Source organism: Staurois parvus, unplaced genomic scaffold (assembly GCF_062004578.1).
Source record: "Staurois parvus isolate SC_StPar_1 unplaced genomic scaffold, SC_StPar_1.0 ptg000153l, whole genome shotgun sequence".
NCBI classification, from domain to species: Eukaryota; Metazoa; Chordata; class Amphibia; order Anura; family Ranidae; genus Staurois; species Staurois parvus.
This window is the reverse complement of record NW_028317949.1, coordinates 17,751,426-17,768,140: the sequence shown is the minus strand read 5'-3', so window position 1 is coordinate 17,768,140 and position 16,715 is coordinate 17,751,426.

The window sequence follows — 16,715 nt, the reverse complement described above, 5'->3', positions numbered from 1 at the left end:
TTATGGTCAGGTGCATCTTATGGAGCGAAAAATATGGTAATACCTGATGATTTTGCGGTCTTCCAGCTGTGGTGTTGTATTGTCAATCTTTCACATGGGCTTCAGATTAAACCTGCTGAATAGCTGTGTCAAATCGCAGCACAGAGTTCTGTCTTTAAAAACACACCACACTCTGTGTAAACAGAACAGCAATCTGGCTGCTTTTTCTCCCGGAAAATTGGGGAGAAAAACAGCCAGATCTGTGAGTAAAAGCAGGAAAGCATTACACTTCTTAGGCACACAATTAACCTCTTCATTACCCCTTAATGGTAACCCCTTCCCAGCCAGTGTCATTAGTACAGTGTACATTATTATAACTGATCACTGTATTAGTGTCACAAGTGAAGTCAGTGTCAGTGTCCCTCCCAGCCAGTGTCAGCACCAGATTGCCTTCCACACTATCACAGTCTTACTAGAGGTCGCATAGCATCTATAGCTGTGTAAATTCTGGTATATATACTATACTTTATAACTTTCACACAAACCAATTAATATACACTTATTGGGATTTTTTTTACCAAAGACAAGTAGCAGGATACAGTACATTTTGGCCTGAATTTATGAAGAAATTTGATTTGTATTGATTATGTTTTATAACAAAGTAAAAAAAATATATATTTTTTTTCTTTCAAAATATTCAGCCTTTTTTTGTTTATATAAGAAAAAATAGAAAACCCAGTGAAATCTCTATTTGCTTGAAAAAAATATATAAAGCTGAGCAATTGACAATTAAAATGGATCTAAATGCTCAAGATTTTATACCTTCATGTATTCTATGCATAAATGTTAAAAACCTTCTGTGTGCAGCGTGCCCCCTCAGCCCACCTCCCATCCTTACCTGATCCCTCTCTGATCCAGTGACTTTCCCGACAACCTCTGCTGTCTGGGGACTTTTCCTCCACATTGGCTCCCGCTGCTGTCAATCACAGCCAGTGAGCCAATGAGGAAAGAATGGGGGGCAAGTCTTACGGATGCATTACGCAGCGGCTCGTGAACGAGCATGCAGCGGTGCTCCCAGGAAGAGTGGCTTTTCCTGGAGGCACTGCTTGGGGGCGAGGAGCCAGAGGTGCTAGCAGGGACCCAAAAAGAAGAGGATTGCGGCTGCTCTGTGCAAAATCACTGCACAGAGCAGGTAAGTATAGACACATTTGTTATTAAAAAAAAGTGAATCTTTAGTATCACTTTAAAGTAGCACAGAGCTGAATTGCAAAAATGCCTTGATCATGAAGGGGTTAAACCTTCTGGAGGTCAAGTGGTTAAAGTAGCTATACACCTTAACATAACATTTAGCTTGCCAAAGAAATGTGTACTGTTTGTCTTTTTTGGTCAACAAAATATTTGTGCTCACCTTTTTTCATCCTTTGTTGCACCTTAGTGTTGCAGATCACTAGAACCTTCTTTCAACCACCTTCTGTCTACATGTTTGTACTCCAGCATGATATTTTCAGGGCTGCATGATATTTTCAGGGCATATTTTCTTATGTTGGCAAAAATGAACCATGCTTTTGTAATTTATGTTGGAATGGCCATTTGTAGTCTCCATTAGACAACACAACAGCACAATTGAAGGACAGGGACAGAGTGTTGTTGCCCTATAATTGGAAGTGATTAACAAAGATCTTCATGTCAGGAGCAAAATATTTTATTTATTGAAAAACTGCAGATGTAAACATTTCTAAAATGCCTTTTGAAACTACATTAGCATTTTATATGTGCTATCAGTTATTAGATTTACATGTACATTAAGGTGTAGGAAAACTGATGAGTTCTGAAAGCTGATCTCAAGACTGATCTTTAGTGACGTTTAACCACTTCCAGACTGCACCATAGCTAAAAAAAACTACAGTACGGTTGTCTAATCCTGAGAGGGCGTCTGTAGACGTCCTCACAGAACCCCACCCCCTGCACAGCAGTTTTTGAACTGCTCAGACTAGCCCGTCTGGCACCAACAACCATTTCAAGTTCAAAGTCACTTAAATCCCCTTTCTTCCCCATTCTGATGCTCAGTTTGAACTTCAGCAAGTTGTCTTCACCATGTCTAGGTGCCTAAATGCATTGATTTGCTACCACGTGATTGGCTGATTAGCTAACTTGTGTTACTAAGCAATTGAACAGGCGTATCTAATAAAGTGGCCGGTGAGTGTGTATGTATGTGTGTATATATATATATATATATATATATATATATATATAATTTATTTGTTTTATTACTTATAATGGCCTTTATCATATATAGAACTTTACAATATACCCATGCATACACTTTTAACCAGTGGTTTAGGATAATATATGCACAGATACTGTGTGCTCAGCAACTATCTTTAGCACAGCTTCCCTGTAATGAAATTAACTTAAAGCAGATGTGCTATATCCTAAGGGATATATAGCAAATAATCACTATGTATTCACAGTGCTAAAATGATAAAATAATAAATATATGTAAAAAATCTGCAAAAATCATATAAGTATAAAAAAACAGCATTCATGTTTAAAAATAGGTGATCTATCTATAGTAATCTATAAACTAAATTAAAAACTAAGTGCATAGACTGCAAAAGGTAGTGAAAGTGCAAAGTTCAGATTGCAATCCAAGTAAATTGTGAATTATCAATAAGCGGTGTGAGAACTAGTTTCAAGTGCTAGTGGATTAAAGGATAAATTCACCTTTTTGGGCAGAATTTCACTTTTCATAATAAATAGAAGCGTTTTCCAATGCCTTTTCTGGCTCAGCCATCCTAATATGCTTTTCTCTCACTTACCTCATCCGCAAGACATTTAATTTTTTATCAGTTTTTGTGAGATTTTGAATGGATTTTCAGATTGCATAATTTACTGTAGATGTTTTCTCAGCATTCACTTCCTGTAGGCCATCTCCCAGAAGCCTTCACTTCCTTGTTGCATCACAGAAGAGGGTGTGATAGGGTGTGTTCATTACTTTGGACCACACCTCCCTCATTACAATATTACCTTCCTCCCATCAGCTATGTAGTACAAGGGCAGGTCTGATTTGATACAAATTGAATAGTTTTTTCAGATGTGTCCTCCTATTCCATAGTTCTGGAACTCCTTTAGATTTACCAAAACTATATAATAGGAGGACATAGCATCTATCCAATCACTCTACTGTATATCCAATCAAGCAGGCCCTTGCACTACATCAGGGGTGTCCTGAGGGTTGCATGCGGCCTGAGCCAATCTGTAGAGACGCTGGGGTAGCCAAGAGAATGCACATGGGGAGAGATCCTAGGGATGCTGTGAAAAAAATAGTTGATCGGTGAAGGTTGTGTACTAATGAGGTCAGTGCAGGATTTGTGTGTTAATGTGATCAGCTGGAAATCTGCTTCTGGGGTCCTATTGGCTCCTCTGTCCTTTTTTTACATTCCAGGAAGTGAAAAAGCTTTCTAAGACATTTACCAAGGGCTAAGGTAAGGCCTTGTTCTCCAAATCAAAGGGAGCTTGTATATTTTTGCAACTGAGTTACATTAATGGAATATTGGTGCAAAGGGGAGCTGGATTTAATCTTAAAAAAAAGTGAAGTTAGCCTTGAGGCCACATGCTTAATTATTTTTTTACCCATTTTTCTTAAAATAAAGTTCAACATGGTTCTAGAAATCAAACAAGTTTCCCACACAGGGGTTTTCAGAATTTATCCTCCACCAAAGAACATTAAGTCTCCTTGCCTTTAGCCTGGTCCCACAGACAGTGACATTGTACCACTCAGCACCTCTCTCAAAAGCTTCATGCACACACTTGGACAGAGACCTCCTCTGTCTGTTGGGGTGGAGCCAAGAACCCTAGTCAAGTCTCTCCTAAAAGCTCAGCACACACCTGCCCATTTAGTGTGCTGGGGGTTCTCAAAACATGGACCCAGGATTGGAGATGTTGTGCCTCCCAAATCTCTATGAAATCTCTGTGCTCCAGATCCCAAACCAAATTTTGCCAACCAATGAGGAAGCTGAAAAGTCAATTTCCTCTGAATGACATCTCAACCTGCCTGGATGAGAATTCCGGTTCATAACCTCTTTTAGCACGATGGCAGAGCACAGCACTGACACAGTGGTAACGAATACTGACCAGATTTACAAAAACTTTCTATAAAATTAAAAATGGAGTCAGTGGAGTCAAAAATAATTATAATTAATTCTTTCTAATGATTGTGGATGCATTAATTTCAGCATGGTTATCTGAGGATGGTTCAGATACAGGAAGTGCAATACTGCCCTAATTGGAAAAGTACTTTTAGACCATTCTTGTTTGAAGATTAACCTTGTCTGGTAAGTTGATTTAAATTGGGGGGGGCTTTAGAGAGCACTCGAAGAGCAGGGGTACATATTGTTTGCTACTGGTAACTGCTCTAATGTGCTGACACATGCAACAATGTAACCAAATTTATTTTTATCATTTTTTAATGCAGATAGCACTTTCTTCTGGTGGTATTTAATCACTACTGGGTTTTTATTTGTTTGCAAAATAATTAAAAAAACATTTTGAAAAAAGCATTTTTTGTTTAGTTTCTGTTATTGGGTTTGCAATTTTCTTCATAAATTTAGACCAAATGTATACTGCTAAATTTCTTTAGCAAATATAACCCAAATCCATGTATATTTTTTAGTCTGTGTAAGTTATAAAGTCTACAAACTATGGTACATACTGTATGTTTGAAAATTGATCAGTCCTAATGTACTGACTACCTATCTCATTTCTTGAGGCCCTAAATTTCCAAGACAGTTTAAATACCCCCCCCACAAATGACCCCTTTTTGGAAAGCCAGTGACTCATACCTTCCCTGGACTGCTGGGCTACATGCTCAGAAAGGGGTCTGGTATGGATTTGGGGGGGACCTCAAGCCATTTGAAAAAATGTTTTGGTGTGAGGTTCTCCTTAAAACTAGATCTGAAGGACCTGATAAGGATTGTGGGGTATCCACACCATTTAAAAAAAAGATTTACTAAAAGATAATTTGTTTACATTCTGCCATCAGCCATGAATCCCCCAGTGGACAACAGAGATGAGTTACTGATTGTTAGAATGTTGGAAATATGCCGACTCAGTGACAGCCAATGACTCATCCCTACTGGCTGACAGGAGGAATAAGTCAAAATGCAGTAGTGTCAAAAACGCATCAAAAATGCATCTAAAACACATCAAAAGTCACACTACATAATCATACTGAAAATCTGATCATATCACACCTGCACTAGTGTGAAACTAGCTTAAATAAACACAGAGGTAGATCTTGATGTGTAAGGGCAGAGTGAAGAATAGCAGCTTTACCTGTAGGTAAACACCCACAATAAATGAAGAGAACACAATCATTGTACACACAATCAATTTGGTGTTATGAAATTGGAAAGCTGAGTAGGGGAAAGATGGTCAGTGCTATGATGTTTATAGCCTAAATCAAATACTAATTTAAATTCCTGTGCTATAAGCCATCAAGTATATTCCTGAAAGTAACACTTAACTCAATAATTATGCACAAATATTTTATTCTTCCAGAAAAGAGACAAGCAAGACATTGTAAATCCATTGAAAACTCAGTTTGGCACCTAATGATAATGTATATATACTGTGTATCTAGTGGGATATTGTAAAAAAGGAGCCAAGTTTTGTCTCAGAGCTACAAAAAGTAACCCCCCCAATGGCAAATTGTTGCTCATACAATATTATGTGTACTCAAACTCAATGAATCAAACAGTTTAGAAAATCATGGTGCTGTCAAATACAACACCATACAATCACAATCATATCTATCCTTTTAATCTTATATCCTGGGTATATAGGGGTTAACAATAAAGATATTATAATAAATCAGACCTTTTCATCCACACATCAAACTACCACTAATAAAAGAAACAATCGTCAGTGGAGTCTTATGTAACTTTCATGAGATGGTTAAATATAGCACACTGTATTTTCACATCACATATTTTATTGATATATTATCAAATCCATTTGTGTGATTGAAACACAACAAAATAGATTAAATGCATAGTGATAGATGTGTATAATATTTTCTAGGACTTTTAGTTGCACTACTGAAGCATGCAAAGACAGATGGGAACAGCAAGATATCTAGAGTACCATAAAAATAACTGTACTAGGCTCATATACTAGTAAAACAGCTTTATAAGTTCTCTATATATTGTCCACACATAGTCTAGATCACAGAACTTACACTGCATAAATATGTTGGTGTATTCTGTATTAAAAGTCAGATCAAACAGCTAATCATAGGTACATCCCCTCTTACTGCTGTCAGAATATTATGATGGTAAATGATCCAATTTTGACATTCTCAGTTCACTGGTTGTGGCATATTAGCATTATACATCCACTTCTCAAATAGTGAGTTACATATGAGGTAAATTTGTGTAAAAATATTGACAAAGTAAAATCCATAATGTTTAAATATGAATTATTAATAAAATAGAAACAAAAAATATCAACAAGAAAATAATTGTTGAAGGGAGAAGAATAAAGAATTAACTAGAACTGTTTAGAGTAAACTAAGGGTTATTGAAGGGTTAACTACAGGAACATTTTATAAAAAAATAAGCAAAAACATTTTTTTACTTGTCAGGTTGCTTTAATTAACATCATCTGCTGGTTGGGTTCATTCCTCTGATCTGCTGATAAATGAACAGAATGTTACAAAAGTAGCATTAGGAGATCCTTGAAAACGTATTTATTCAGGGAAGCCTACCTAAACCCCACCTAAAAAAACGTATTTAAGTCACTGAAGCAAAATGTTGACGCTATATAATTCCTGTATAATAACATTAATAATAATGATGTTACTTTATAGCTTTCTATATTGCATCTGAACAGTGTTGTTGCGCAGTGTTATGCACATTCTGAGTGCAATTCTGAGTGCAATTATGACTTTTTTTAGGTTCATGTAGCATATCCAAAATATGGAACTAGCTAAGCCAGATAAAGTTGTGTGTGAACACAGCACTAACCAGTTGTTTGCCCTTTACCTGGGAAAATTCACACACAAACCTTGCCTGGCACATGTCCTCAACCTGGTCATGCAGTGATACCTAATTAAGAGTTCTGCCTTCCAGGAAGTCTTTCATCAGGCCAGAAGAGGATTTGGTGACTCTGGCTTGTCATACCCTGCTAGTGTTCCTCTTGCAGAAATGCAGTGCCAACACAAGCTACCTACTAACACCCTAATGCCCTGGAACCCAAGATTGGCCATGCTGAAGAGACTGTACCAGCAGTGGAGTGCCTTAAATGAATAATTGCACAGTTGTGGTCAGGGGCGGACTGACAACTCATGGGGCCCCCGGGCAATAGGGGATCATGGGGCCCCTGTGTCCTTGCCCAAACTCTAAAAAGCCTATGGAAAAGGCACCAGGGGCATCTCATGGGGCCCCCTACTGACCCCGGGCCCTCGGGCAGTGCCCGAGTTTCCAAATGGTCAGTCCGCCCCTGGTTGTGGTACAAGGGCAGGCAGGGCTTCATTTCACCTTGTAATTTAGGAAGCATAAACTATTTTAGCATCTTTTATGCAGTGACCAATATGGTACGCCACAGCGATGCAGGAATTAGTGAAACAATCTCTCTTGTAATCTTCCTGGAGCACACACTCCTTGGCATGTTTTACCTGAAAATGTTGGTGATCATAAGTGGCACTGAAGAGCTGGGGTCCTCTGCTGGAAGATAGTTTGTGGTGAATGAGCTAAAATGCAAGTGCAAGACAAATGCAAGAACCCCAGGGTTAAGGGCATGAAAGAGAGGGACCACTATTGGGTGGCCATCCTTTTGGATATCCAATATAAGGTCAGAATGGATGATCTACTCTTAGCATTCAAGAGGAACACCAAATGTGATGTGTGAGAATCTATTACTGCATTTCCTAATGACCAAAGTGAATGTTATTGCCTGATCTATGAAAGGAAGAGCAGCATTTGTGGAGGCTGTCTCAGTGACACGTTTTTTTTAATCCCAGTGGCCAGGCCTGCTAGCAGGAAGAACTAAATTAGATCCAGAGCTGATGTGGACAATATTGGTGAGAGACACATGGAATTTTGGGCGTCCATGCCAAAACTATTGTGCTGGAGGTTCTAGCTTGGAATTTAGCCAGTATGCTGTCTAGCACAGTAGGAGGTTTTTTGGTATGAAGAGACAAATCTGCCTATTCTTGAAAGTGTAGGCTGGCTTATTTTCATTAAAATGAACTAGACTTGGATTACTAATAAGTACAAAACCTCTTTTACTGATGCAACAGACTAACATTTACAGTATCTTCCAGTCCCCCCCCCCCCCAAAAAAAAAAACATTTTGCCAGTTATTAAGGTTTTATGTAGGGAAGATCCTGCATTGAGCTTTGAAATTTCATTTCACATCTACGTACCAGAATTATTAATCATTTGACCTCCAGAAGATTTACCCCCCTTCAAGATCAGGTAATGTTTTGCTATACAACGCTGCGCTACTTTAACTGGTAATTGAACGGTCATGCAACACTGTATCCAAACAAAAATTTATATTGTTTTTTCCCACACAAATAGTGTGAATAGTTTTTACTACAAAAATAGAACTTTCTTTTGTGGTATTTCATCACCACTGTGTTTTTTTACATTTTTGCGATATAAACAAGCAAAAAAAAGAATACCTCAAAAAATATTCTGCTACTTCTCCCAAGTATGGTGATTCCACATATGTGAGACTTGTTTGGGAGCCTAGCTGCATACAGGAGCCTGAAATCCAATGACCCTTTGCTACGAGCTTTTTTTTTTTTTTTTTAATGGTTTTTTTTTTGTTTAAAGAAATATTTTTTGGATTTTGACAAAATTGTACAGAGATTACTTGCACGGTAATATGATACATGTCAGCTGTGCAGAGAGTAGTATTACAAGTAACATAAACCAAGTGAGGCAGGGAAAGAAAATTAGCATGATGATGACACTGAATAATTGATACCAGTCGGTTGTGCTTTGACTATGGATAAGTTGCCTAAGATAGACATAGAATGAGGTAAGGTAGCCATATCATGAAGTGCTGTAAGGTCTCTATAAGAGGTGTCTGGTATGCAAAAAGATTGTTAATGCTATTTCTGCATATCAAAATATAATAACGTACAAAATGTAGAAAAACAAAGATAAAAGGGTCAACTGAAAAAAAGATGAGAGAGAAGGATTGAGAAAGGGTTGGGGGGGGGGGGGGGAAAGGAGGTCAAGAGGAAGGAATAGAAAGAGGGAGAGTAACCCTCAGTGTAGCCCATATCCACCCGTACTGGCGCAGGGGTGTGTAGGAAGGTAGGCTGATATGCACAAGCCCGATTATGTATGTTATATGGGGGAGAGGGAAGGGTAAAGTAAGAAAATAAATATGGGTTCTGAATTCCGTGTTCCTAGGCCTCTAAAAGTACCAGTAAAGGACATACTATTTTCGGTGTTTCATGCAGAAACTTTGGACAGTCAGGTAGTTAGGCACACAATTGAATAAACAACCAAGTAAAACATACCAACCGAGCAGAGGGAGACATTAACCACTTGCCCTCCTGAGGATTTACACCCCTTAATGACCAGGCCTCTTTTTGCAACTCGGCACTGCACTAATTCAACTGTGAATTGCGCGGTCATGCAATGCTGCACCCAAACGAAATTTACGTCCTTTTTTTCACACAAATAGAGCTTTCTTTCGGTGGTATTTGATCACCTGTGCGCTTTTTATTTTTCACGCTATAAACAAAAAATGTCAAAAATTTTGAAGAAAAACAATATTTTTTACTTTCAGCTATAAAAAATATATAGTTAACTCAAAGATAGTTATAAATTTAGGCAAAATGTATTCTGCTACATGTTTTTGGTAAAAAAAATTCCAATAAGTGTATATTGATTGCTTTGTGTGAAAGTTATAGCGTCTACAAACTATGGTATAGATACTGCAATTTACACCATTTTTTTGCTATACAGCGCTGCGCTAGTTTAACGGACAATTGCGCGGTCATGCAATACGGTACATAAATGAAATTTACATCCTTTTTTTCCCACAAATTGAGCTTTCTTTCGGTGGTATTACGTGTAAATTAATTGGTTTACATGAAAGTTATAGTGTTTACAAATGGCAGGAAAGATACTGGGATTTTTTGGTTTTTTTTATACTAATAATGGCGGCGATCAGCGACTTCTGGCGGTGATCAGTGACTTATGGTGGCGATCAGCGACTTCTGGTGGGACTGCGGGACTGTGGCGGACATTCTGACATTGGGGGGTACTGACTTGGGGTCACTGACATCCCCAGTGACACCAATACAGTGATCAGTGCAAAAAAAAAAAACACTGACACTGTACTAATGGCACTGGGGAGGAAGGGGTTAACTTTATTTTTCAGGGAAGGGTTATCTGTGTGAGAGGGGGTGTTTTACTAGGGGGCGGGGGTGTGTGCTGGATGGGGACAGGCTGATCGGGAGAGAGAAACTCTTCTGTCCCGATCAGCTTGTCCTCGAGCTGTCAGGGAAGTGACAGAAAGCACAGCTACTGCAGCTGTGCTCTCTGTCACTGATTGCCGCCGATCGCCGGGAGATAGCTGGTAAGGACCGTCTGTGACCCGGCAACTGACATCCGCGGCTGTGATCGGCGTGACAGGTAGGGCGGCGGCGCACGTTTTAAAATGTGGTTTTGCCTGCCCGTGCCGCCTTGTCACCATATTTATACAGTGGCTGGGCGGCATGTGGTTAAGCAAGATAAATACAGACACAATAATATAAAGTTAGGTCATGTTATGGTATTCAATAAATTTCCGATTCCAAGATCAGGTAGGGAGATTGACAGGGTTAAGACTTGTCATAGGACCTGATAGAAGATCACTTTGTTCTGAGGAAGAAAATGATCTGCAAATATCTGCATCCCCAATCTGCCATTTGTGAGCAAAGGATTCAGATCTATAAGAACTGGATGTGAGTAAATCAAGCCTATAAAAAGTGAAAAAGACAAATAAGGTCTTGTTTAATATCTGATATAGTTGGAGGTGTGGCCTCTACCCATTTTTTAGAATAGCTCTTCTTGCCATTAGCAGGCAGGTTGTCAGCCAAGGTTAATTCTTTTGGAGAAGTGCATTTTGTTCAACAAGAGGTGTGGAGGATGTGGACTCCAGGTTGCCAAAAAGAAGGTGTATTTATACATCCAACAGCCCGAATAAGAAATGTGGCATTCTTACAGCGATTCGTAATTCTGTTGCATTCTCGCTGCTATCCCAAGAATCTGATAGCAAAGAAAGATACCTAATTATAGTATGTGAAATCAACAATATCACTTATACATTTGTCAATATCTATGCCCCCAATGTTCATCAAATCCACTTTTTCAATTCCTTGCGGAAAAAAGTGGCAAAAATCCAGAAGGGATTCCTATTATTTTGTGGAGATTTCAAAGCTATTAATAATACCTCCTTGGATGTTTCACACTCTACTCGCAAACTAAGACATTCTCTTGCTAATGTGATATCCGAGGCTAATCTGTATGACCCATGGAGATGTCTACACGCTTCTGAAAGGGACTATACGCATTCTCAGCACCACACAATTCCTACTCAAGAATTGACTTCTTCCTGATGAATATTCAATTATTATAAAGGTTACTAGTGCAGATATTCACCCCATGACGTGGCCGGATCATGCACCTATTTTTCTGAGTATTGAGGAATCCTTAAAATTTTCTCCAGTGTTTTTATGACGTAATAATGTATCTATGTATTATAACCCTGCTTTTCGTTCTATTCTTACCACAGCTTTACAGACATTTTTTAATGTTAATTCCCCTTCTATTACGAATGTTTTTAGCACGTGGTGCGCACATAAAGCGTATTGTAGAGGTATTCTTTTGAAATTGGCTTCACAGGATAGATGTGATAGGAATAAAACATTCTCAGAACTGGTCCACAAGATAGCTAGACTAGAAAACCTTCATAAGCAATCCTTATCTCCTAATGTCCTACAGGACCTCCAAAACGCCAGGCTTGAGCTTAGAATCCTTATGTCTTGGCAAAACGCAATGAATTTGAAAAGAGCCAAAACTACCTTTTATACACAAGGGAATAAAGCGGGCAAGATGCTAGCGAGATACCTTACTATTAGACAATCAAAATCTAAATTAACGTCAATTGTTGATCCTGTTTCCAATAAAACTTTGCATCATCCCAATAAAATAGCGGATGCGTTCCGCTCTTACTACTCTCAACTATATAACCTTAAAGAGGACCCTAACACTCCCCAACCCACCCCGGAGCTTATCCAAAAATGTTTAGATAAATTAACACTGCCTAAGTTATCGAATCAAAAATTAGACGAGCTTAACCAATCTATTTTGGAATCCGAGATAAGTATGGCTATTAAAGCACTGCCTAAAGGGAAATCCCCAGGGGCAGATGGCTTCTCCGCAGAATATTATCAAGAATTCCAATCCATCTTAGTACCTCACCTTAAAAAGACTTATGACGAAGCTATACTGAAATCCGAATTCCCATCGGAGATGCTGAAGGCTATTATAGTCACTTTGCCAAAACCGGGGAAAGCCCCGGACCGTCCTCAAAATTTCAGGCTAATTTCACTTTTAAATAATGATCTTAAAATATATGCTAAAATTGTAGCTAATCGCTTACTAAATATTACTCCCCCTCTTATCCAAGCGGACCAGGTGGGGTTTGTTAAAGGCCGCCAGGCCGTGGATGGCACTCGCAGGATTCTCAATCTGATGCACTTCGCTGAATCAAAGGGTCTTCAGCCTGTGTTCTTGGCATTGGATGCCAAGAAAGCATTTGATAGAGTTCATTGGAGATATTTGGATGCTACTCTAACCAAATTCGGGATAACTGGCTTCATAAAGTCGGCCGTTATGGCATTGTATACTGTTCCTTCTGCTCAGGTGCTCACGTCTAATGCCCTGTCAGCCCCTTTCACTATTATTAATGGTACAGGACAGGGTTGTCCTTTATCCCCTATAATTTTTTCACTGGTGATCGAACCCTTAGCAGCGGAAATCAGATCCAACCCACGGATATCAGGTATCCAAGTGGCATCTACTTCCCATAAAATAGGTCTGTTTGTGGACGATGTAATCCTTACAGTCAATGACCCGATGCAGTCTCTCACTGAAATTTCAGATTCCTTGTTGTCCTTTAGTGCAGTATCCTATTATAAACTCAATATTACTAAATCTTGCACTCTCCCTATTGCAATTAAGAAAGGCCCCCTAGGTTCTCTCAAGGATAAATTTCCTTACCAGTGGACCAACAAGAGGTTGGATTACCTTGGTATTTGTATATCAGCCCCGTCTATTTTTTAAAAATAATTTTGAAAAACTGTATCAATCTACTCTGCTAGAAATGCAAAGACTTGACAAGTTTGAAACATCGTGGATAGGCATAATAGCAGCATTTAAGATGTTAATCTTCCCTAAGATCTTGTATTATTTCAGAACAATTCCAATTCTCATCCCTCGGATCTATTTCCATAAATTAGAGGTGGCTATAAAAAGATTTATCTGGAAGGGAAAAAATACGCGGATCCCATTTCTGACCCTTACGAAACACAAATCGAAAGGAGGAATGGGTCTACCCGTATTATCTATGTACTATTATGCGACACTCTTAAAACAACTTCCGGCATGGTTCGCTCCTACAGACAAATTGTGGATGCAAATAGAACGGAATACGATTCTTAATAAAGACCTACAGGCCCTAATCCTGGCCAGAGCAGTTTCACCTAAACTAGTAACTACTCTTTTACCATCTATTACCGCCACGCTAGAAGCTTGGATAATAGGTTTGAGCTCAATGCCCGACTCCTCTCCTAAACTTCAAATTACCATTCCAATCTCTGCATATGAACATCTTATACCAAATATAAACACTAAATCATTAAGAGATCTAGGGTACAATACATTTGAGGAAATAAAACAACCAGTTCCGAGTACAGGGATACACCCATACCTGCAGATAAGGGGATTCCATGGTACTGGCTTAAATACATGACTGGAGGTAGATCTTAAGTTATGGCATATTGTTAAAAATCCTGTCAAAATGAATAACGGAATCTCCAAGCTTTACAAACTTTTACATTATGATCGCGATCGTTCCACAGTACTTAGCGTAGACCGATGGGAAAGAGATCTTCAAAGATCCTTTACAAGAGATGAATGGGAGGATGCCCTGAAAAGCAGTTTGAGTATTGCTAATTGTACTAATCACTGGGATTGCTCCCTGAAAATAATGCACCGTAGCTACTTCACTCCATATAAATTATCTAAAATGTACCCTAACACATCTCCACTATGTTGGAGAGACTGTGGCGGTGAGGGAAATATACTTCACATTTTGTGGAAATGTCCCTGTTTGAAAACATTCTGGAAGGAGGTCTTCGCACTTATCTCTAGGGTGTCGGGTACAGTTTCCTCTCCGGCTCCACACTTAGCCCTCCTTAACCTCAAACTAAACCTTTTTCCTAATAAATATAGGACAATTATAGGTCACATTCGTATCGCTGCTAGATTGGCTATTACTAATAGTAGATGGAAATCGTCGCATTCCCCGTGCATCTCAGAGGTCTCTGGCAATTAGTCATTCTTCTATGGAGAAGTTTGATGCGAAATAGTTCCATTGGAAAGAATTATCCTGCCATTCACTATTACTATATAGAAACTTTTGCATGATAGCCATAAAGGAAAATATGACAGCTTTGGTCTCCTCTTGCTCATGTGGTTGCTCTTTCTTTACTCTTTTGCTTCTCTCTTTCCTCTCTTCCCATTTGGACTCTGTTTTCTTTTTCTTTCACTCTTTATCTACTCCTTGTTACCTATTTATATATTTTTTGGAAATCAGGCTCAGGTGGGCCCGCTTTGTCGGGTCTTTGGAGAATGGATTCAGCAAAACGCTCTGCATATATGGTATGTTTTGTTTATGTAATTATATTGACTGGAAGTATACCTTCTATATACTTGCTACCCTTGATATTTTACGCATATCTTGGTCATGTATGTATATTATAGTACTGAGAAAAAGCTGTGTTTTCTCCCTAATCTGAACCTGTACTGTGGTTGATATCTTTGTGTTTAAAACCTAATAAAAAAGATTTGAAAAGAATACATTGTTCATGTATATGCATGGTAAGGATACGATATCTGAGTTTCGTGGAGTTGGATGATTGAGGAAGACGAAGGCAGAGGGGAAGTCTTGAGTGTGGAATCTTGGAGTGTTCCGAACAAAGAGGCATGATGGTAGGGAGAAGTAAGGTCATGGAGGTCGAAGTTTGCCTGCAAGGGGATTCACTTGTCTTTTTGGAGGGTCTTTACAAGGGCTGCGTTCGTCTCTGGGACCTTTGTCATGGATGGGATGTTAAGGGTTTGGTGAGTTGGTTATGTCATCCAGATAGGTGTGTATAAAGTGAAGGGCTTCCCCTGGTTGGGTGAAGGTCTTGGCCTCTCCTGTAGATGTGGTGAGCCGTAAGGTGGCTGGATAGGAGAGGGTGAATGTTATACCTCTTTGGTTTAAGGAAGCGCAGATGGGTTGAAAGGCTTTTCTTTTGCGTGATACTTCTTGTGAATAGTCCGCAAAAATCAATAATTTATGACCTTCAATTTGCAGTGAATGAGAATTTCGGAAGGAATTTAAAATAGCTACTCTGTCAGCATAGTTGAGGTACTTAGCTATTACTGACCAAGGCGTGCGTCTGTCATTTGAGGGTGAGCCAAGGCGGTGCACTCTTTCCACTATGCATGATGAGGCTAGGCCCAGGGTCGCTGGAATGCTTGTGGAGCAAAGATCCAGGAGGCTGCCTGCATTGAACGATTCGGGGAGGACAATAATGCACAGGTTGCTCCTGCCTGAGCGATTTTCCAAATCATCGAGTTTATCAAAGATAGATTGCTGCGTACCTGTGACTTAGTGCTCTCCTTCTGTAATAGAGCGAACATCATCCTCCAAGTCAGAGAGCCGTTGCTCTGTTTCAGATAAGCGTTTTGCTTGGTCACTCAATTCTTTTCTGATTTGATCTATTCCCAGCAAAACTGCATGGTCCATTGCTAGTGTTATAGTAGGTGAAAGAAGTGCAGCTACAGCCTGAGCTATTTTATCATATTGATCTGCTGGAACTTGTGGTTCCCGAGGAGCTGTGGCTGTGTGGTGTTGTGCTGCTGCTGTGCCTATCTCCATTCCGTCGGCCATCTTGGCTGCAGAGGAGGAAGAGCTGCACATGTCGGGCCATGGAGCAGGTACAGAGCCAGGAGGAGGCGGCAGAAGGCACCGCTCCATGCAGGGGGGTCCAAGGTGCAGGGGCTATGTGTGGGGGGGCTTGTGGTGTGAGTCCCGGTGGGGAGCCGGTGTTGTATGCCGGAGGGACCGGAGCCCCAAGTCCCGCGTCCCTCACATGAACCTCACGGAACTGGAAGTTAGCTATGAGCTTAATGTGCACCTGGGAGCCAGTTGGAAGATATGGGCCACCCTCCCACATTGCTTTATAGACGTGATACAGAGTGTCTGGGATGAATTCTGAAGTTAAATTGTAGAATTCCACACTAAGACCATCGGGTCCAGGAGCTTTAGCTAAGGTTAGGTATTTAATAGTGGCACAAATGTTGTCTCATGTAATGGGAGCATTTAAGGCATTTAGCTGGGATCCAGAAAGCTTCGGGAGATTCATAGAGGCTAGAAAGTCCTCAGCAGCACCAGCA